Source organism: Myxocyprinus asiaticus, chromosome 29 (genome assembly GCF_019703515.2).
Source record: "Myxocyprinus asiaticus isolate MX2 ecotype Aquarium Trade chromosome 29, UBuf_Myxa_2, whole genome shotgun sequence".
Taxonomy (NCBI): Eukaryota; Metazoa; Chordata; class Actinopteri; order Cypriniformes; family Catostomidae; genus Myxocyprinus; species Myxocyprinus asiaticus.
This window is the reverse complement of record NC_059372.1, coordinates 25,186,188-25,208,789: the sequence shown is the minus strand read 5'-3', so window position 1 is coordinate 25,208,789 and position 22,602 is coordinate 25,186,188. Positions and strand designations below refer to the sequence as shown.

The window sequence follows — 22,602 nt, the reverse complement described above, 5'->3', positions numbered from 1 at the left end:
CTCAGTTGCCTTATATTTTTTTCTCTGGAAAAAAATTGAGTACATGCTTGGCTCTGTTGTTAACCATTCAATCAGATATGAATCATCGTATCCTTCGTACAAACAGGCAACAAAAATTTGTCTAAAATATTAAATGGTGGAAAATGAGATCTGTTTTGTGGAAGATCTCAAGATTCGGAAGCCATACAAATATCTGTCCTCAGGTTTTGAATGGTTTGGCCAAACTACAAATTTGCTACTGAAAAGTTTTTTTTTATTATTTGCAATTTAGTTACACATACAGCCCCACCCTTCCACCCCAATATATATATATACACACACACACTGCTGGTCAAAAGTTTTGAAACACTTACTCATTCTTTATTATAATTTTTTTTCTTCACATTTTAGAATAATAGTAAAGTCATCAAAACTATGGAATAACATCAATGGAACTATGGGAATTATGTTGTGACTAAACAAAATCCAAAATAAATCAAAACTGTGTTCTATTTTAGCATCTTCAAAGTAGTCACCCTTTGCCTAGAATTTGCAGACATGTACTCTTGACATTTTCTCAACCAACTTCTTGAGGTATCACCCTGGGATGCTTTTTAAACAGTATTGAAGGAGTTCCCATCTATGTTGGGCACTTATTGGCTGCTTTTCTTTATTATTTGGTCCAAGTCATCAAAAAAAAAAAAAAAATGTTTAATACATTTTTGTTTTATAATGAAATAAATTAATATGGCAGCACAATTATATTTCTGTCTACAAAACTAATTTCAAACATTTAAGCATACGCCTTCAGATCAAAAGATTTTTAAGATCATGAGAAACATTTCAGTCAAGTGTTTCAAAAGTTTTGACCGGTTGTGTATGTATGGCTTATTATTCAATAGATTGCCTGGAAAATATAAGTATTGTTTATTTATTTTGGATTGTACAGTGTGCAAATAAGTTTTGGGACTAATTACTTTTATTGATTACATTTTTTATAAATTAATTTTATTTTTTTAATTACATAGAATGATTGATTGCTGAAAAACAGTAGGCCTATCTGGCCTTTTTCAATTAGAAATTTAATTCCATACTTTTTTATTATCCTCTATTATGTTGTGTTATGTTGGTATAGTCATTAGTTAACATTTTTTCCTTAAATGTGGGCCATTTTAAATATAGTTTGTGCTGTATACTAAAGAAATCAGTTGATCAATTGATGTTGTTCTGAAAACCGCATGTCGGAAAAGGTTTGGATGTGAGATTGTTTTATGGGAAATCTGGAGGACTATGCAAGTTTTATGTAATTGTAGTCTGGTTTTAAATAAAACAAATTTTTGCCTTATCAGTGTTTGATGACTATGTTTTCAACCAAAATCCTTGTTAAAGGTTCATCTTAAAAGGTGACTGAAGAGGTGAGAGTCACCGAAATGCACACCTAAGAGGTTATCTCTGATGAAGTGTCACATCATGTTTGGAAAAACTAATGCAGGTGAAAACCTCTTATAATTACATGCTATAATGGTCAGAACAGTACATTTCACATTATTTTAGAAAGCTTTTTTGATTACCACCATTGTGTTTGGTAAGTATAAACAGTATGCTTAGTCTGACAGCAAGAAATAAAGTTAGTAGTGCCCAGTGCTGGCTGTCAGTGTTCTCAGGTGTGGCTTTTCCATTCACAATAAAGCTAGAGTAATCTGCAAAAATGACTTTCTGTTGTTAACTAGTCTAAAATGTATGGTCTTTGTATTGCTGTGTTCTCATGGATATCGCTAATGTCTATTAGCCTGTATCATTATTTTTCATAGTGAGTATTGTTTGGACTTCTCTGAAGATTTAGCATGGAAACTGGTTTTGCATGATTGAGCAATGTTCACATATTTTACATAAATTTGCCTGTTGCTTGGGTAGAGATTAAGTGTACAATATCAGTCTAGAGGAGCAATAAAAACTGTGGTCTGTTGTTCAGGTTAGAGCTGTGGGATAAAGCTGCAGAGAGAGAGAGGAAAATCCATTCTCCCCCCAATAATACACTTTAAAATATGTTATAACTTCTCATAAGTAATTGTATCCACAATTATAATACATTATAATAATTACCTGTTCATAGTTATACTTCAGAGCAGGGGTTCTCAACGGGGGCAATACTGTTCAAAGGATGCCAGGGGGCGTTAAGAGTAAATTAGTTGAAAGGGGGGCATTAGGTTACAAATGGGGGTGTTTATCAGTCATAATAATCAAATCTATCATCAAGTTCCTCTTTGCATTAAAACGTTTATCTAGACTTGGTATATATCAGTTGGTTCTCAATTATACGGGTTGGTACGCATTTGTACTGCAGTTAATTTGATTTTGAAGTCTAGCGACGCATCTGAAGTATCTGGTTTAGCAGTGTCAGATACACAGGTGGAGGCACAACCTCGGCTGATGCACCTGTATGGCTCTGTAGATGGATACGGCTCAATGAACAGAGTGTGCAAAGCTCTTAAACTCGCAACTTTGTGAAAATCAGTGAGAACCGGAAACCATTTGAATTCAGCACAGATTCTACATCACCACCCTTGAATTTACTATAGTAACATTAACTGTAATTAAGGCAGAAATAGATTGATAATAAATATTAACATATCACTACTTCAGCTCTATTAATTTTGTCATGGGCTACATTAGGGGAGTGAGGGAATATAATACATATTTGTTACAACTTATAAATATTTATATTTTGCATTTATTGTTTTTACATGTGTTTTTAGATTGGTTTGGGGTAAGGGAATGGAGTAAGGGGGGCATTCATAAAAAAAATTTGAGGACCACTGCCTTAGAATATAATGCATTATAACACAAGAAACATTTAATTTTATCTGCAGAAGTTATAATGTAATATATATATATATATATATATATATATCAGTACACAAAATACAAAATAACTCATTCAATGTAAAGTTTGAGATATTACGAAAGCCTTTTCACTGTTTACACTATGCTGCTTTTGCATGACAGCACTTATAGGATTAACTTTATTAACTTCTGCTGTGTTAAAATTGGATATTGCTTGTGTTATAATGCATTACACTCTCAAGTATAACTATGAATAATGGAAGTCTTATGATGTATTATAACTGTAGTTATAATTATTTAAGAGAAGTTATAACTTATTATAATGTGTATTATGAGACATTATGAATGCAGTATAATGCGTTTATAAAGACTTTACAGTGCATTATAAATATGGGCTTCATAAAAAGTATTAACTAAAATTCCATCAAATTGAATTGTGTCATTTTTAACAAAATTACATTAATAAAACAAAAGCAATTATTTTGACTTGTCCCTCCTTTTCTTTAAAAAAATAAAAGAAGAAGCAAAAATCGAGGTTACAGTGAGGCACTTACAATGGAAGTGAATGGGGCCAAATTTTGGAGGGTTTGAAGTCAGAAATACAAAGCTTATAATTTTATAAAAGCACTTGCATTCATTCTTCAGTTAAAACTCATGTAATATTTGAGCTTTAAAGTTGTTTAAATCATCATTTGTACAGTTGTTTTAGGGTTTGTTGACTACATCATCATGGCAATGAAGTTGTAAAATTGGCTATAACTTTACACAGAAATCATGTTAACACACATATTGTTTACGTCTTGTGGCGATACTTTTGAAATAGTGAGTATTTTAATGTGTATGAAATGGCCCCATTGACTTCCATTGTAAGTACCTCACTGTAGTAGAGTCAAAATAATTTTTTGTGGTGATCAATATAATGCACAAATTATGTCGATTGAGCTTAACTTGTATTGAACATAGAATATTCCTTTTAAACTCATTTGTCTAGTGAATATTTACATAGAAAACAGTTGAAAACTGCGCTAAAGGACCCAAAAATGCATTCGGTGTGAATGGCCTCTAAAAGTTCTTTTCTGTAATAGGTTAATTTGATGGTAACAAACCAATTTCCCCAGGCAAATGCTTACCTTGACAATTACACATACCATGCAAATCATTTGCCACCATCAGAGCGTTGAGAAACAGTGGTCTGGTGTGAAGAGAATGTGTTTATAAGCCCATCCCTGTCTGAGGAGCTCAAAACAGAAGTAGTATGGGTAAAATTCTGGTTTGGTTTGTGTTCTCCCTCTGTCTCTTGAGCTTAAGAGATAGTGCAGGGCTTATTCTTCAAGGAGATTATATTATCTCTGGCTGGTTTCCTCTTCATAATTCGGATTCCACCATGTCATCTACACCTTATCTGACATACTGCAAACAGTAAGACCAACTCTCTTATAATTATAATCTACTGTGATGCAGTTGTTCTGTATTTTATATATTCCATTTATCTGTAACCATGTCAGTTGTATTTTCTGCAGGTATTCCGACATACTGTACTTTACAAGCAAAAAATTGAAAAAAGGTTTAAATTATATATATAATCTCTGGACACTTTGCCAAAGGTTTATGGAACGTAAATAATGTTGACCTGTGGTTATTCTAAAATAATATGGGATATGGATATGTCAGTGCAAAGATGTATGTAAACACTTGTCTATAATTTTTGTCTCCAGGGCGTGACTAACAAGCATGGCAATCATTTGGTACAAGCACTCAGATATGCTGTGGAAGAAAGTAATAACAATACCCAGGATCTGCTCCCGGGGGTCATGCTGGGCTACCAGACATATGACTTATGTTACCTCCAAGCCAGCAATCTGGCCACCCTGGAACTGCTGGCCCAGCGGGACGACACTTCAGCTGTGGACTGCCGCGCTGTGGCCATCATTGGTGCTGATGGTAGTTCTTACTCTTTCACACCAGCTGCTGCACTTAGTGCATTCCTGGAGCCTCAGGTATGGCATACAATACAATACAATAGTTTATTTCTATAGCACATTTAAAAACAACTTTAGTTGACCAAAGCTTTCTAGAACATACAGACTATACATATGACACATCAGAACATAAAATCTAAACATCATACATTCAAAAGACTCATCAACACCATTGTCATTGCTCTGCTTCAAAAGCCAAATTAAAAGAACAGGTTTTAAAGGAATATATCGGGTTCAATACAAGTTAAGCTCAATCAACAGCATTTGTGGCATAATGTCACTATGTAACAATACTAGTTTTGAATTCCATGCTATTACTACAATGCAATCCACAAAAATACATGTTATTGTCATCTATCGCCCTCCAGGTCAGCTGACAAACTTTCTTGAGGAGTTGGATGTCCTGCTGTCCTCCTTGCCAGAGGATGGTAGGCCACTTGTGGTTCTTGGTGATTTCAACATACACCAAGACAAGCCCCAGGCCTCATTTGACTTGGAAAAACTACACACCACAGCAACTCACAGATCGGGCAACAAGCTGGACCTCATTTTTACATGTAACTGTACCAACTCAAATATTCTTGTTACTCCTTTACATATCTCTGATCACTACTTTGTTCAATTCAACATGACCCTCCCATCTACATTAAAACAGACTCCACCTTTGGTTTCCTTTCGCAGTAACCTCCGTTCCCTTTCACCCTCTCGCCTTTCCACTGCTGTCTTTAGTTCTCTTCCTACACAAAATGTATTTACCACGCTTAATGTAAACACTGCCACGGACACACTAAGCTCTACTTTAACAACCTGTCTAAACAACATCTGTCCTATCTCCTCTAGGCCAGCACATGTTACACCACCCAGCCCCTGGCTGTCTGATGTCCTTCGTGAACATTGGTCTGACCTCAGGGCTGCTGAGAGGAGATGGTGGAAATCTAAAGATCCAGCAGATCTAGGTAAATATCTCTGCTTGCAACTTTTTCAGATAACTTTAAATCTGCAAAAACCTCCTATTACCAGAACAAGATCACCAGCACCACAGACACTCGCAGCTTGTTTAGAACATTCAACACACTTCTCTGCCCTCCCCCTCCACCACCAGACACATCACTGACAGCAGATGTCTTCACCACATTTTTTACTAATAAGGTTACAACCATCAGCAATACATTCTCAGCACCACACCCTGTCAAACACCTGTCTCCTGAATGCAACTCTTCTGTCTCTATGTTCTCTCCTCTGACTGACACTGAGGTCTCTAAACTCCTCCTCTCCAACCACCCCACCACCTGTTCCCTTGACCCCGTTCCTTCTCACCTTCTCCAGGCCATTTCTCTGTCCATCCTACCTGCACTCACACACATAATTAACACATCTATACTTACAGGCACTTTTCCCACTACATTTAAGCAGGCTCGAGTAACCCCGCTGCTGAAGAAACCCGCACTTAATCCCACACAAATAGAACACTACAGACCAGTCTCTCTCATCCCATTCATGGCAAAAACACTTGAAAGGGCAGTTTTCAATCAAATCTCTGCTTATCTCTCACAGAACAAGCTGCTGGAAGACAATCAGTCAGGCTTCAAAAGTGGACACTCCACCGAGACTGCCCTGCTGTCTTTCACTGAGTCGCTGAGACAGGCGAAAGCTGAATCCAGATCATCCGTCCTGATTCTGCTGGACCTTTCTGCAGCCTTTGACACAGTCAACCATCAAATCTTACTCTCTACCCTCTCCTTGCTGGGCATCACAGGAAATGTGCTTAACTGGTTTAATTCCTATCTCTCAGGTAGGTCCTTTAAGGTAGCCTGGAGAGGTGAGGTATCCAAGCCACATCAGCTACTTACTGGGGTACCTCAGGGATCAGTGCTTGGGCCACTTCTCTTCTCTATATACACAACATCACTGGGACCCATCATTCAGGCACATGGTTTCTCTTACCACTGCTACGCTGATGACACGCAACTCTACTTGTTTTTCCAGCCCAACGACACCACAGTGACTGCTCGAATTTCTGCCTGCCTGGCAGACATCTCGGCCTGGATGAAGGAGCACCACCAGCAACTCAACCCAGCCAAGACTGAACTCCTTGTCTTTCCAGCCAACCCTGCTGTTGAACACAACAACACTGTGCAGCTGGGTGCAACTACAGTAACGCCTTCCAAATCAGTCAGAAATCTAGGGGTAACCATCGACAACAGTCTAAATTTCACAGACCACCTCTCAAAGACCGCAAGATCATGTAGAATTACACTCTACAATATCAGGAAGATAAGACCCTTCCTCTCTGAACATGCCACACAACTGCTTGTCCAGTCACTTGTCATAACTAGACTGGACTACTGTAACGCTCTCATTGCAGGCCTCCCTGCATGTGCAATTAGACCCCTGCAAATGATCCAGAATGCAGCAGCACGTCTGGTCTTTAATGAACCAAAGAGAGCACACTCCTTGTCTCTCTCCACTGGCTGCCGGTTGATGCACGTATCAAATTCAAGGCTCTGATGCTGACATACAGAACAGTCACTGGGTCTGCTCCAGCATACCTAAAATCATTTATGCAGAGCTACGCGCCAACTAGAAGCCTGCGGTCAGCTATGGAACGTCGCCTTGTTGTACCAACACAAAGAGGCATCAAAACACTTTCCCGGACTTTCAGCTTCATCGTACCACGTTGGTGGAACGACCTTCCCAACTCCATCTGTGAAGCTGACTTACTCTCTGTCTTCAAAAAAACGACTAAATACACATCTTTTTCCATGAGTACTTAACCAGTCATTTTAAAAAAAAATAACAATAATAATTTCCTGTTGCACTTTATTCTGTTTTGAATACTATTCTGATGCTAGTGAAACTTTGTAATATGGCACTTTTCGTACCACTGTCTCCTTAAGATGATTCGCTTATGTTTTCCTCTTTTGTAAGTCGCTTTGGATAAAAGCGTCTGCCAAATGAATAAATGTAAATGTAAATGTAATGTTGATTACAACAAAAATTTACTTTGACTTGCCCATCCTTTTCTTAAAAAAAATAAAATAAAAAATCTGGGTTACTGTCAGGCACTTACAATGGAAGTGAATGGGGCCAATTTTTGGAGGGTTTAAATACAGAAATGTGAAGCTTATAATTTTATAAAAGCACTTGCATTTATTCTTCTGTTAAAACTCATGTATTATTTGAGCTGTAAAGTTGTTTAAATCATCATTTATACAGTCATTTTAGAGTTTTATGATTTGTTGACATCACATTGTGATGGCAACAAAGTTGTAAAATTGGCTAAAACTTCACACAAAAAACGGCTGTAAGTGATTTTATCACACTAAAATCATGTTAATATGCTTATTGTTTGTCTTGTGGCGATACTTTTGAAATAGTAAGTATTTTAATATTTACAGATTGGCCCCATTCACTTCCATTGTAAGTGCCTCACTGGAACCCCGAATTTATTTATTTGTTTTTAAGAAAAGGAGGTTGTCAAAGTTAATTTTTGTAGTAATCAATATTATACCACAAATGCTGTTGATTTAGTTTAACTTGTAATGAACCCGAAATATTCCTTTAAGACGAAATTTAAAAGTCACTATAGTTAGCGAGGATCTAATAGTTAGAGGAAGACTGTTCCAAAGTTTGGCATGATCCCACGAGCCATATTATTATGTTCTAAATAATAAATAAGATCTTTAATAATGTTATATTGTAGGTGTACTGGTTTGGGTCATTCCTATTTTACTGGACATTTTTATCTCCCCATTATGTACATTTATGTCTTAATATATTTGATAAAATATAACTCACAATTTTTGAAGATGGGAATCATATTTCTTAGTTTTCTTTTAACATACAGTGCTTTCACAATTAAGTGAACACAGGCTGAATTAAGTGAATTTTAAATAAATGGTCTGATGTTGCCGTGTTCCTGGGTCCTATGCACTAACTGAAAAATGCTAAACTTGCCATTTATTATGAAATATTTAGGTGTTTCTTCATTTTATTCATTTCTCTAATCAAAATGTTTCAAAGAAAACTTGTTTCCCTTTGAATATAATTTTAATTTGTATTCAATTAATAGTTTTTTCCTATATCCTCAATATCACAGCCTTTGTAGTATTAATAAATAATAAAAGCTAGTTCCTTAATAACACCATCTTCCAGGATGACATCATTTTGGTGGTAAATCTTGGGTAAAACAACAGCACAAACATTAGCAAATATAAACAATGGATTTAATGAATTTTGTGATTTTTTTGTGGTACAAGCTGGTTTGTCTCACTTTGTCACACCCATAATATATACTGTATATCTATACATCTATTGTTAGGTTCCATGATCGGCATCCTGTTAATTTTCTTGCCATTATGTAAATAATCAAATTAAAATAAATAAAGTTTAAGTGTCTGAGCTAGACCAAAACATACAGTATTTGTATTAGTCTGGTATATGCTTTCATATATTTTATATGAAAATATTTGAATAACACAAAAATATTTCATATTAAATGGCTGAGTTCAAAAGGAACTGCATAACAGAAGTGACCCGTTTGCATCATGTATCTAAACTGCTTGTATGAATGTGTTGATGGATTTGTTTGTTTAATTCTGTTGTTGTTGTGGTTCTTTTTGCTGTCAGCCTTCCCTCATTCCATTTTCATGTTTCATCTTTCTGATTCATCATTCCTATCATTTGTTTTCTTTGTTATTTGTAGATCTCTTACGAGGCCTCAAATGAATTGCTAAGCAATAAGATTGTCTATCCGTCTTTCTTCCGCACCATCCCAAGTGACAAGAACCAAAATAATGCAATGATTTAGATTCTCGTCGGATTTAACTGGACCTGGATTGCCCTTCTTAGTAGTGACAATTCATACGGTTTGCAAGCAATGCAAACACTATCCCAGCAAGATTCACTTCACAACCTATGTATTGCATACCAAGGTGTGATACCAGGTATAACCAACAAGACAACACAATACATCAGAGACATGGTCAGAAACATCATCAAAACCAAAGTCAACACTATTGTGGTCTTCTCCAACAAGAGGCGGGCTGCTGGCTTCTTTCCTTTTGTAATTGAACAAAACGTGACAGGTAAGGTGTGGATTGGGACAGAGGATTGTTCGGTGCCATCAATATTGCATAGTATCCCAGGGATCAGTACGATAGGGACTGTACTAGGGGTTTCAGTCAAATATAATGAATTCAGTGGGTCTGAAGATTTTGAAAGGCTTTCTGTGCCCTGGCTTATAGACGTTGGACCTTCAAACAGTCTGTTCAACTTCAGTGTACAATGTCTGCAAAATACAGACCTGTACGAAATGGCAACTAAAGGCTTTTCGTTGGAACAGTATGACATTGTATCCTCCTTCAGTGTGTACAAGGCTGTGTACGCAGTGGCTCATGGACTGCACCAGATCCTGAACTGTGACTCGGGAGAATGTCAGAAATCTAAGGTGGAACCATGGCTGGTATGTGCTTTCAATGTCAAATGACCAATGTTGTGAATTGTGTTACAAAAAACAATCAGTATTTGGACACTTCCTGTTTGTCAGTCTTTGTGGAGTCTAATTAATGTGTTGAGCCATACAGTACGTGTGGTTACTTTGCAAGGACACCTGTGTGAACATAATGGAAACTGACTTCATATGTCCACTAACAATGCACCTTTTAAGACCAGTCGGTTAGAAGTAACTGCAAAAATGGCTCTAAAAATTTACATTAGTTCTGAGAAAGGTCTACGATCATCTGTTTGTATTTGTAGATGCCACTAGTTTTGAAATTGTGTTATCTAATCCAGTTAAATTCATACATATAAAGTGTGACTTAAAAGTGTCCAAATACTTTTTGGGACCACTGTGACACAATCTAATACCATTACTAATGAAATTGCTTTTCTGTTTCTTATTTGAATCCCATAGCTCTTTTAGCAATTGAGGCAAGTTCGATTTTCTATTCGAAACACATCATTTTATTTAGATACAAATGGAGACCCTCCAACTGGTTATGATATAGTGGCATGGTATGGACGGATGGCCAGTGATCATTTAAGGTGGTGGGAAGTTTCAGTCCAGATCCCATTAATCTTCAGTTAAACGCCTCTCAGATTCAATGGACAGGGCAGGTGTCCCATGTGACTAAGGTAAGTCTGAATCTCCTCCTTTATTCATCATTACCATTTCCGGGCAAATTTTTTGTTTGTTAAAAAAAAGATACAATCAAAATTCCAAGTAGTTTTCCATCTGAATGGAACATCTACGTCTGCATGTATTCATTTAGCAGGCACTTTTATTGGAAGCATCTTACAAATTAGAAATTTTAAAACACAAGCAATTCACAGGGAGACAATAAAACAAGAACTGCTGGAATTCAAAGTTTCAAAATTGACCAAATGTTTTTTTTATTTTGCCCTGCTCAGATTCTTGAGTCCCTGTGCTCTCCAGAGTGTCCGTATGGACACAGAAAGCTCCAGACTGGACAGCACAGGTGCTGCATTGACTGCATAGCATGCCCTGCTGCCACTTTTCTCAACAAAAATGGTAAAATACACACCCAAATCATTTAATTATTGATTTAAGTGCATAATTGTTGCTCACAGTATGTCCAGCAGATGGCGCACATCTTTTAGTCATATATTAGTCACTTCTGCTCTTTATCTATAAAAGTGATTTGATTTGATTTGATTTGATATCTCCTTTAAGGTGCACTCAGTAACTTTTGTCTTTGTGTCATCTTGGACTTACAGTGACACCTGGCAGCTTCATTTAAAATCAATAGTTTTCAGTTTCAGATGCCGTTGTAGAAATGCTGTATTCACAGTCAGCCATGATTACTTCAATCAATGAGTGAAAGTTTCTAATAACAGGATGGTTACTGAGATTAAGCGAGTAATATTCGGCTGGTCATGTGATTCTAACATGGCAGCCCCCATGTGCGGACCCTCTCCATGTAGAATAAAACAGCTTTTATAAGGTTACTGATATGACTGGGTCTTCATTTTAATGTGAGTGCTCATGATTTCCTACATATTTAGCAAATTTACAATTCATGTCTTTAGGAGTTAAACTTTTTTAATTAAGAAAAAAAAAATCCTTAAAGGTGCACTCAGTAATTACTTATTGTTTTACCCCCTCAAGAATAAATTGATCTTGTTAAACACTTTAATGTATACCTTGAGTCTTTAGTAACCTGGAACATCATACCACTTCCTGTACCTCATCCATTTTTTGGAGTTATTCTCACACCTCGTTAGTATTCCTCAACCTTTCTCTTCTTAATAGTGTAACAACAACAATAAAAAAATTAAAATAAATAAATAATTATAAATGCTATGTTACCAAAAGTGAATAGGGACATTAAAGACCCTAGATATTTAATAGTCTTTTTTCCCCCCACTTCCATAAATCATATTTTTATGATTATTTCATATTCATATTTCATTACATATCTATCACAGGATATACACTCACTAAGCACTTTATTAGAAACACCTGTACACCTTCTTATTCATGTGATTATCTAATCAGCCAATCGTGTGGCAGCAGTGCAATGCATAAAAATCATGCAGATACGGATGTGGAGCTTCAGTTAATGATCACATCAACCACCAGAATGAGGAAAAAATGTGATCTGAGTGATTTTGATGGGGGCATGATTGTTGGTGCCAGACGGCCTGGTTTGAGTATTTCTGTAACTGCTGATCTCCTGGGATTTTCACACACAACAATTTCTTGAGTTTACTGAAAATGGTGCCCCAAACAAAAAACATCCAGTGAGTGGCAGTTCTGCAGACAGAAATGCCTTGTTGATAAGAGAGGTCAATGAGAATGGCCAGACTGGTTCGAGCTGACAGAAAGGTTACAGTAACTCAAATAACCGCTCTGTACAATTGTAGTGAGCAGAATAGCATCTCAGAATGCACAACACGTAAAACCTTGAGGTAGATGGGCTACTACAGCAGAAGACCATGTCAGGCACTTTATTAGAACCATAGTGTTCTTAATAAAGTGCACAATGAGTGTATATTTGTTTGTTTATTACAAGAAAAATGAGTACTATATTCATACAAATGACTACTACAGTATATAACAATGATTTTCTGTGTGACAATGGTGAATTATCAGTATCCCATATGCGTGTACACATACATATTATACATAATTTTTCTTACCCAAGATGGCAGTGATGTGTCAGTGATTGACTTGATTTACATTTGACAAAAAAGGTAAGTGGAAGTAAACTATAGCAAGTGTAACACATGAACAGTATGATTTTGCTTTTGTCATTTGGGTGTACTACTGTGAAACTACTTAAGTTGTGCATGTAAAGAAATTTGGTAGTATAAATGCACACGGTATGGATTAAAGTGCCCTCGTACCTCCACCAATAATATGTAGGAAATTGTATAATGGAATTAGTTCAGGAATCTTGGTTGCGTTCGACCACCATTATAAGAAGGATAAATGACAAATGATCAGATTAGAAATCTGAATAAAATTCTCCACCAATTAAATATGTACAAGTCTTGTTGTATCTGCTCACAGTTTATATGTAATGAATTAGCTTAATGAGGGAATTAGGATTAATTCACTTATTGACAGAATTAAGGTGTATGTCTGATCACTCGGCCACACTGAGTTCATATGACGCATCTGTTAACTCTAAAGAGTAATGCTATTGAAAATAGTATCACAAATATGTTTAGATATGGTTTGAGCTTCAGAGCGCAAATCTTTAAAAAAAAAAAAACAAGTGACAAGATTATAAAAATACACATCAGTCAAATTATCTTTGAATACAAACAATACTTTATTGCTAATCTAAACACATAGACAACATGAAAAACAGGTTGGTGAGTAGACTGTAACAGAAGGTAAATGAAATTATCTGTGCAAAAAAAAAAAAAGTAACTTTATGGAGTCTATAGACAATGTCTTGAGAACCAGCGATACTTCATTTAGAATAAATACCTCGATTTGCAATCGGGTTAGTCAAATGATATTAAAGAGACACCAGCACTTTCAGTGAAAGTTGGAGATGTACTTGCATTTCCTTGGTTCTATGGCTCTTTGTAGAAAGTTCTGGTTGTTCCGTCGATGTCTTGGATCTCTGTTAAGATCATGGATTAGAATGATGAGGCAGAGCTTTGAAGTGAGGCCTCCTGCAACTCCCCATCACGTGTGTGAGTCGTAGCGCAGAGAAGAGAGAAGAGCTCCTCCTCCATTCCAAGCTTGGCAGAGCTGGGGCTTGAACCCCCAAATTTTCTGATCAGTAACCCAGAGCCTTAACTGCTGAGCCACCACTGCCCCCTAAATTACAGTAAAGTAAGTGTTGTGATTGTGTTAAAGTTCCTGGATTAAGATGAGATGTCCTGATGTGTGTATACACTTGAAAAGTTCATTTGTACATTTTAAGTTATGAGCAGAGCATTAGTTTTCTGTCCTGCTAGAAAGATAATACAAAGGGATAATTTCAAAGAAAGCCTACTTTCTTCGAGTCTTCAAGCTCTTTTTGTCTTGGGTGAGTTTTTTGCATATGATGGTCAGGCGTTCCACAGGAAATGTCTCGTGCTCCCTTAATCTATTTTTTAAGTGTAAATTGGTTATATCGAAGGACAAAGGATTTCCATGTTTTTCATAGAGGAGTAGTCCCTCAGTGAATGGCCAGTCATGTGATGACCATTAACGTCTAGGACATTTCTGATTTACAACATGGACGAGGAGGGGTCTTGGTACGTCCACAGAACTCTCTTTGTTCTCAAGATTGTTGACACTCAACAGAGCTGCTTTTATGGACTCGTTCCAGGCATTTTTAGCTCACGTTCGCCTGGTTTTGGTAGACTTTTGGGCATCAGCAGGCAGAGTTTTTAATTTATGACATTGAGGAATTTCTGGGGTGGACTGCAGGGCCTCTGTATTATTCTGCTAATCATTTTTTTTCTGCCTCCAGTCCCTACAGCATCTATTTAGACTAAAAAAGTGCCTGAGAAAATACTTATGTGTAACTTATGTGTAGATTATGTGTTATGTGTAGCTCAATATGTGTTTGACAGCCAGTTGCGTCTAATGACATTTTTAGTTATATTTTACATGGAACTCACATGACCAGCCAAATACTTCCTATTTTATCTCCATAACCTTCCAAGTCCAAAGACGACTGCCATATTGGTCAATGCAACATTAAAAAAAAATACTGAGTGCACCTTTAATGTAGCCCCATCATGCATTGTGAAGACCATACATACCTGTTATGCTTATTTTTATTTTGCTTTCACATTATAGAAACTTGTCATTCTAACCTGGCTGTTGGTTCCTCCTAGGTTACACTAGCTGCCAACATGTGTCTTAAACAAGTGGTCTGAACCAGAGAGTGAGGCATGTCAAAAGAGAACAGAGCTCTATCTGTCAAAGGACGCTCCGCTCTTTAAAGCCCTGCTCATATACAGTACCTGGCTGTAACACTGTTTCTCACCTTGAGCACAGCTCTCATTTTCTGTTCAACATCAGTACCCCTGTGGTAAAGTCAGCCAGAGGGAAGACCTGTCTGCTGATGCTGATGCTGTCGTCTCCTACCATGGCCTCCAGCAGCATGCTGTGCCACCTCAGCAGACCCTCGCATCGGCTCCCTCAAACAGCCCCTCTTCATTATCAGCTTTACTGTTTGCATGGCATGTGTGACTGTGTGCTCTTTTCAGGTATATGAGTCTTTTTTTCTTTTTTTATTCTGTTGAGGTCAAGGAGCAATCAAACTAATGGGTCGCTTTAGTGGAACAATTTTCAAGCAAGTGGAATATTAGTGGAATATAACCTTAGTTAACTTAACCATAGCTGTGGTTACTTCTATGCAAGCAAGATATATACAATGATATTGGGAGCAGTTAAATGTAGTTAAATGTTATTTATTTTACATGGCTGTAAAAAGTAAAGTTAGTTCTCAAAAATTAATCCTTTGTTTGCAGATGCCACTTGGTTTAATATTTAGTTCGAAATTCATATATTTTTAAGTGTGGCCTAAGTGACCAAATGCTTTTAGGGGCCACTGTAACATTATCACAATATACAGTTGAAGTCAGAAGTTTGCATACACCTTAGCCAAATACATTTAAACTCAGTTTTTCACCATTCCTGATATTTAATTGTAGAAAACATTGCCTGTCTTAGGTCAGTTAGGATCACTACTTTATTTTAAGAATGTGAAATGTCAGAATAATAGTAGAGAGAATGATTTATTTCAGCTTTTATTTCTTTCATCACATTACCAGTGGGTCAGAAGTTTACATACACTTTGTTAGTATCTGGTAGCATTGCCTTTAAATTGTTTAAATTGGGTCAAATGTTTTGGGTAGCCTTCCACAAGCTTCTCACAATAAGTTGCTGGAATTTTTGCTCATTCCTCCAGACAGAACTGGTGTAACTGAGTCAGGTTTGTAAACCTCCTTGCTCGCACACGCTTTTTCAGTTCTGCCCACAAATTTTGCATCAGATTGAGGTCAGGGCTTTGTGATGGCTACCCTAATACCTTGACTTTGTTGTTCTTAAGCCATTTTGCCACAACTTTGGAGGTATGCTTGGGGTTGTTGTCCATGTGGAAGACCCATTTGCAACCAAGCTTTAACTTCCTGGCTGATGTCTTGAGATGTTGCTTCAATATATCCACATAATTTTCCTTCCTCATGATGCCATCTATTTTGTGAAGTGCACCAGTCCCTCCTGCAGCAACGCACCCTCACAACATGATACGGCCACCCCCATGCTTCACGGATGGGATGGTGTTCTTTGGCTTGCAAGCCTCACCCTTTTTCTCCAAACATAACTATGGTAATTTTGGCCAAACAGTTAAATATTTGTTTCATCAGACCAGAGGACATTTCTCCAAAAAGTAAGATCTTTGTCCCCATGTGCACTTGCAAACTTTAGTCTGGCTTTTTTTATGGCAGTTTTGGAGCGGTGTCTTCTTCCTTGATGAGCAGCCTTTCAGGTTATGTCGATGTAAGACTCACTTTACTGTGGATATAGATATTTGTCTACCTGTTTCCTTCAGCATCTTCACAAGTTCCTTTGCTGTTGTTCTGGGATTTATTTGCACTTTTGGCACCAAGCTACGTTCATCTCTAGGAGACAGAATGCATCTCCATCCTGAGCGGTATGATGGCTACATGGTATTTATACTTGCGTACTATTGTTTGTACAGATGAACATGGTACCTTCAGACGTTTGGAAATTGCTCCTAAGGGTGAACCAGACTTGTGGAGGTCCACAATTTCTTTTCTGAGGTCTTGGCTGATTTCTTTCGATTTTCCCATGATGTCAAGCAAAGAGGCACTGAGTTTGAAGGTAGGCCTTAAAATACATCCACAGGTACACCTCCAATTCAGTACACCTCCTATCAGAAGCTAATTGGCTAATTGTCTAAAGGCTTGACATCATTTTCTGGATTTTACAAGCTGCTTAAAGGCACAGTTAACTTAGTGTATGTAAACTTCTGACCCACTGGAATTGTGATATAGTCAATTAAAAGTGAAAGAATCTGTCTGTAAATAATTGTTGGAAAAATTACTCATGTCATGCACAAAGTAGATGTCCTAAATGACTTGCCAAAACTATAGTTTGCTAATATGAAATCTGTGGAGTGGTTAAAGTGTGTGTAAACTAAGTGTATGTAAACTTCTGATTTCAACTGTATAATATGTATTAACAAGCTGGTTATGCACTTTTATATGATGAATATAAACTCTAAAACTTTGATAATGTTTTAAATGTTTTTCATTATAATTTTATCTACTCTTACAAATAAGATTTATACTTGTCATTTCTCATGTAGTACAACAATATTTATCTTTTTAAGGTGGTTTGTATTTTTAAATGGTCCTCCAAGCTGCCAAGGTTCTATGAGACTTGGGCTAAGAACCGAGGCCCTGAGATGTTCATCCTTATTACTTCAGTGGTGGAGTTCTTCATCTCTGTTCTTCAGATGGTCCTAGATCCTCCGTTTCCTTCTCATGACCACGACTTTTACTTCCACAGCATTGTTCTAGAGTGCAGTAAGACCGTGTCTTGCTCGGCCTTTCTTGAGCTCAGTTTGGTGTGTATCTTAAGCTTAACTAATATCTCAGCTCTGTAGGTTCATACAATGCAAGTGAATGGTGACCAAAACTTTGAAGGTCCAAAAAGCATATAAAGGCAACGTAAAAGTAATCCATAAGACTCCAGTGGTTTACACACTGTTTTCAGAAGCGATATGATAAGTGTGGGTGAGAAACAGTTCAATATTTAAGTCCTTTTTTACAATCAAGCCCCACTTTACCTCTACCTCTTGTTTTTTTGGCAATTCACATTCTTCATACATATTGCCACCTACTGGTCAGGGAGGAGAATTTATAGTAAAAAATGGACTTAAATGTTGATCTGTTTCTCACCCACACCTATCATATAGCTCTGAAGACATGGATTAAACCACTGGAGTCATATGGATTACTTTTACACTGACTTTATGTGCTTTTTGGAGCTTCAAAATTTTGGTCACCATTTACTTGAATTGTGAGGACCTACAGAGCTGTTATATTCTTCTAAAAATTAATGTTTGTGTTCAGCAGAAGAAAGAAAGTTATGCACATCTGGGATGGCATGAGGGTGAGTAATTAATGAGAGCATTTTTATTTTTGGGTGAACTATCCCTTTAAGCTCATGAGTTTTTATGACTTTAATGAATATTTGGTTTGCTGTGATAAATTTAACCATGATGATTTAAATATGTCACCAAGGTAATGTTATCTTGCTGGATTGCAAGAATGACTTATAATAGCTTTGGAAACATCAATTATAAACAGGGTTCCCACTCTTTTCAAGGCACAATTTTCCAGGGCATTTCCAGGACATTTTATGTGCCCAACAAGTGTGATATTTAAGCAAAAATACATGCGTCCATTTAAATCGAGCTTTTGAGTGTTTTTGATGGTAGATTCTCACCTCCAGATAAGAAGTTTTCACTACATGGCCCAGTGTGATTATTAATCCCCATAAAGATGTAATAATAATAAAAAAATAAATAAAATAAATAAATAAAAAAAACATAGTCTTAGCACACTTCAGCACACTTCAGAGTGTTTTGTAGTGATGGGAAGATCGGATCATTTTACTGACTTGGATCTTTGAGTCTCGTTCTCAAAATGAACAAACCTTTATTCATGTCATTTCGTTCATTTGAGCAGAATTAAATTAAAATGTTACATTTTCAATAGCCAAATCCCCCCCAACACGTCTACTTACACAAACTTTGGTTATAGTCCCAATAAGGAAAAAATGATAATGCAGCCAAGGACAAATTATGAGAAACAGAAAGATTAGTTCACCTCCTGAGTCATCTGGTTGTCATGTGACAAGAGAACGAATGACTCGGACCAAAAGAGTTAAAAGGTGAACTAATAATTTCTGTTTCCTGTGTGAGCAATGCATAGCGTATACGGCTGTCACGTGACAAAAGAACGAATGATTCGGACCAAAAGAGTTGAAGGGTGAACTAATCATTTCTGTTTTTTGTACAGCGCCTGTGGGGTCTGCACATAACAAACGAAGGTTGCGCAATGCGCATGCGCTGCCAACACAAAATGAAAGAATCACTCTCTGAGACTACTCGTTCACATAAAAGATTCATTAAAAATGAACAAATCGTTCATTAACGACCCATCACTAGTGTTTTGCTTTCTGTCATCTCATACACACAAAAGTGCATGTGATGATCATGAGGTGTTTCACACATTAATTTTAAAGCATGCATCACTTGCAGATTATATACTTATTTATTATTTATTTATTTGTCTCTTTATTTTTATGACTACATTTCGTGATTCCATCTGTGTTTTCCACATACTACATGTGGTATCGGCAGACTCTAAGCAGACTCTGATTGTTGATTTATTGAAAATTAATTCACACCCCGAAGTGTAAATCCGAATCACCACGCTACTAATTCAGGGTGTGAAAAAAACAAAATCAGTGGTCCAACCGTCATTGTTGTCTAAAGTTTATAACTCAAATGTTTTTGTGGTTGACAATACGAAAAAATCGTATTTTTAAATGTATAAATTTCATAGGTGCAAAATAGAGATGACAGCAAATGACAGAGAAAGTACATGACAGGGATTAGTTCATGACAGTTAATAGTGATGACTGATTCTTGAACGAATCGTTCTTTTGAGCCGATTCTCAGCAAGTAACCGGTCGAGCCGGTTCACAACATCGAACTGAATCAAACTTAATTCCGGTTGATGACGCATGACGCACAGCTGAATTACATGTACTGGCTATGCAGCACGTCGAACTGTCTGACTCAAAAGAACCGAATGAGACGGTCCCACGAACTGTTGAAGTTTGCCGAGGATTACCGAGGATTTGCTTTATGTTGAGACGTTAATGGTAATAAAACATTTATAAACCAACAGATGTTTCTTTCTGTGTTATTTTATATATTAGACTTAATGAATTGTGTTGCTAACTATGATGGACATTTTCAAGAACTTGAATTTCATTAACTAAATGCAGATGACTAGTATCCTGACACCGAAATGAACGAGTTGGACTCATACAGGCAGGCAGCTACAAGTTGCCGGTTACTGCACCAAAGAACCCATTCGAAATGAAGGAATCAAACCTACAGGCAGAATCGAAAGCCAGCTCTTTGGTCATGTCCAACTCAAAAAGAACTGAAAAAGCCGGTCCTATGAACTGTCAAAGTTTGCCAAGGATTACCGAGGAGTCTGATTAGTGAGCTGCTGGTACTAGGCTTGTTTGAGATGAGCAAGTTCTGCTCTGAATCAATCACAGTTGATCAGCGGCCGGTGCATGCCGGTTAGAAATCTTGCTGTGATGTCATGGTGACATATGCCAAAAAAGTCTCGTGAGAGCTAAGTGTGTGCAGTTGTAGCAGTAAGGTGGTGCAGTTAGATTTTTCCAGCTGTGCAAACTGCAAGCATGATGGTAAACAACTTGCTGACAACACAGCTTAATGCTTACTGGGTTAAATAACCGTGATGTTTCTTTCTCTTCTAAAAAAATATATTTTTTATCTCTAATATCATGTTTTATATGTATAAATTATATGTGAATATTCCCAACATTCTGACAGTGTGATCTCTATATGGGATATGCGATTTTTATAACATTTCTGAAATATCTAAAATACGTGTCTTTGTTAAAGGTGCAATATGTAACTTTTTCATGTAATATTCGCCTTTTTTTTGCCAATGTGTGAATGGCTTGTAATGCAACTTAAAAAATGATCCCTTCCCGGACTTCCTAGGTTGCCTATTAAAGCCTGTAGACTGATTTTCATGCGAAGGGAGCGGGTCGCTTTTGCCGTGAAAATCCAAAGGATGTGAGGTTTTGCGCACTCCCGAGAGCCTTGCCTCAGTGCTTCTCTTCCGCTATTCAACAGTGACAACAAACTGCAACACTAGGTAACGTTATCTTAGAGATGGAATCCAGCGAGTGTCCAGCTCCCAGCACCACACCGACTCAGAGTACACTACACAAACTCAGAGTAAGCCAAAAACAAAAAATAAAAAATACATTTACTGAATCCTGTCTGGCTAAGCGGGAACGTGATCGTGGTCGAGCAAAAACTAGAGTGAACATCGGCAGGGCATTTGATTCCTGGAGGGACCTTCGTTCGGTTTTGGGGATCAAAACCGACCCTGAATTGGCGTTCTTCTTATTGGACAGGTAAGCTTACATAACTGCAAAGCATGTGAAATATAGTGCCACAAGGACTGTGTAATTTTAGCTAACTTGATCTTGCCTGATAACGCTGACGAATTGCAAGCTACCTTGCTTCGTAACTTTCAAATAATTTCAACGATCTTCTCTTTATACTAAAAGTCAGGTATGCTGATTCACAGTAACTGACATAATGTTAATCTGTAATTATTCAGCAAGGTAAACTACAATAACACATGAAATGAATGCTAGACATTGTTCAAGATAATGCAAAAAGATCCATTCATTAGTGTAACGTAACTTGGTTATACAGAAAATATATACAATCTATTATAAAACAATAGCGCATCGATATATCAAAATGACAGTTGTGATGGTATCACATCAATACTGAATTGTGTCAACATATTTATAATGTACAGTCTATTTTATAAACAACTACTGTCATCATCCACCAAATTTAGCTAACAGCTATTGATAAAGCTGGCTAGCTAGCTAACGTCGACATAGGCTATCGTATAAATGCAGCAAATGTATCATGCAAAGAAAAGTGATTACTTCAAACTACAGTCTCGCACAGTCAGACCTATATCCACACTTTGTTTTAGCCCTGTTCCAGCACTGTAGAGTCAAATATAATATACAGTCTCAAAGTTTATAGTAAAACAATCATAACTGTGTAATTTTAATTACGCTACCTTATCTGTCATCATGATGCCGGTGAATCACGTTCAGTCTCTTTGTTTTGGTCATGCTCGCATCCCTATACAGTGTGTGCGCACGCACGAGCACGAGCAACAGGCTGCAGTTCACTTAACGGCTACAGGTGTCATTAATAACAAGGGTTTCTGAATCTTACATACTGCACCTTTAAACTAAAAATAAAAATTAAATAACACGTACATTGAATGTCTTTTTCATTATATTTATTTTCATTTTAAAGCAACACAATTTCAATTATATCCACTTTATCAGCAAGAGCGCATGAACGTGAATCCCGTGATATCTGCCTTTGATCTCGTAGGTGTCTGATCCAGTATGAGGTGTGAGAATTGTCTGACTTGACAACATGTATTTCACTCCTCCCCTGACCGCAGC

General features: G+C 37.1%; 1 pseudogene; it reads left to right on the top strand.

Annotated features, from left to right (window-relative positions):
* The first annotated feature begins 4,078 nt into the window (after positions 1 to 4,078).
* LOC127420222 (taste receptor type 1 member 1-like) lies at positions 4,079 to 17,914 on the top strand (annotated as a pseudogene).
* The last annotated feature ends 4,688 nt before the right edge of the window (positions 17,915 to 22,602 follow it).